This window comes from Macaca mulatta, chromosome 5, assembly GCF_049350105.2.
Source record: "Macaca mulatta isolate MMU2019108-1 chromosome 5, T2T-MMU8v2.0, whole genome shotgun sequence".
NCBI classification, from domain to species: Eukaryota; Metazoa; Chordata; class Mammalia; order Primates; family Cercopithecidae; genus Macaca; species Macaca mulatta.
In genome coordinates this window covers 182,056,046-182,057,609 of record NC_133410.1, presented here as the reverse complement: position 1 = coordinate 182,057,609, position 1,564 = coordinate 182,056,046, and the positions used below count along the sequence as shown (strand labels likewise).

The window sequence follows — 1,564 nt, the reverse complement described above, 5'->3', positions numbered from 1 at the left end:
GTGGCTCACACTTGTAATCCCAGTACGCAGAAGGTTGAGGTTGGATGATTGCTTGAGGCCAGGGGTTTGAGACCAGCGTAGGTAATGCAGAGAGATCCTGTCTCTACAAAAAAAAAATAATAATAAATAAATAAATAAATAAATAAATAAATAAAAACCTGAGCCAGGCAAGGTGGCACGTGCCTATTGTATTAGCTGCTTGGGAAGCTAAGGCAGGAGGATTGCTTGAGCCCAGGAGTTTAAGGCAGCAGTGAGCCATATCACACCACTGCACTTCAGCCTGGGTGACATAGTGAGACTCCATTTCAAAAAAAAAAAAAAAAAAAAAAAAAGGAGTAAGAGCTCAGGAAGACGGGCGCGTAGATGCTTCTGGAAAGAAAGCTACGATGGCTGCCCAGGAAGAGCCCCAGGTCCAGTTCAAACTTGTATCGGTTGGTGACAGTGGTACTGGGAAAACGACCTTCGTGAAACGTCATTTGACTGGTGAATTTGAGAAGTGTATAGCCACCTTAGGTGTTGAGGTTCATCCCCTAGTATTCCACACCAACAGAGGACCTATTAAGTTCAATGTATGGGACACAGCCAGCCAGGAGAAATTCGGTGGACTGAGAGATGGCTATTATAACCAAGCCCAGCGTGCCATCATAATGTTTGATGTAACATCAAGAGTTACTTACAAGAATGTGCCTACCTGGCATAGAGATCAGGTACGAGTGTGTGAAAACATCTCCATCGTGTTGTGTGGCAACAAAGTGGATATTAAGAACAGGAAAGTGAAGGCAAAATCCATTGTCTTCCACCGAAGGGAGAATCTTCAGTACTACGACATTTCTGCCAAAAGTAACTACAACTTTGAAAAGCCCTTCCTCTGGCTTGCTAGGAAGCTCATTGGAGACCTTAACTTGGAATTTGTTGCCATGTCTGCTCTCTCCTCACTGGAGGTTGTCATGGACCAGCTTTGGCAGCACAGTATGAGCACGACTTAGAGTTTGCTCAGACAACTGCTCTCCCGGATGAGGATAATGACCTGTGAGAATGAAGCTGGAGCCCAGCGTCAGAAGTCTTAGTTTTATAGGCAGTTGTCCTGTGATGTCAGTGGTTCAGCGTGTATGCCACCTCATTGTTATCTAGCTAAGCGGAACATGTGCTTCATCTGTGGGATGCTGAAGATGAGTGGGCTTCGGAGTGAATGTGGCAGTTTAAAAAATATCTTCATTGTTTGGACCTGCATGTTTAGCTGTTTTGGAACCTAGTTGATTCCTAGAGTTTCAAATATAAGACTGCTACAGTGGGCCAGTCGCAGTGGCTCAAGCCTGTAATCCCAGCACTTTGGGAGGTCGAGGCAGACTGATCACGAGGTCAGGAGATCGAGACCATCCTGACCAACATGGTGAAACTTCCTCTCTACAAAAATGCAAAAATTAGCTGGGGGTGGTGGCGTGGGCTTGTAATCCCAGCTACTCAGGAGACTGAGGCAAGAGAATCCCTTGAACCAGGGCGTCAGAGGTCACAGTGAACCGAGATCATGCCACAGCACTCCAGCCTGGGGACAGAGAAAGACTCC

At 46.2% G+C, this 1,564-nt stretch overlaps 1 pseudogene across 1 annotated transcript; it reads left to right on the top strand.

Annotated features, from left to right (window-relative positions):
• The first annotated feature begins 356 nt into the window (after window positions 1–356).
• LOC698421 (GTP-binding nuclear protein Ran-like) lies at window positions 357–1,053 on the top strand (annotated as a pseudogene). Its single transcript, XR_010454.5, has one exon. The product of XR_010454.5 is annotated as a GTP-binding nuclear protein Ran-like (transcript).
• Window positions 1,054–1,564: the final 511 nt, after the last annotated feature.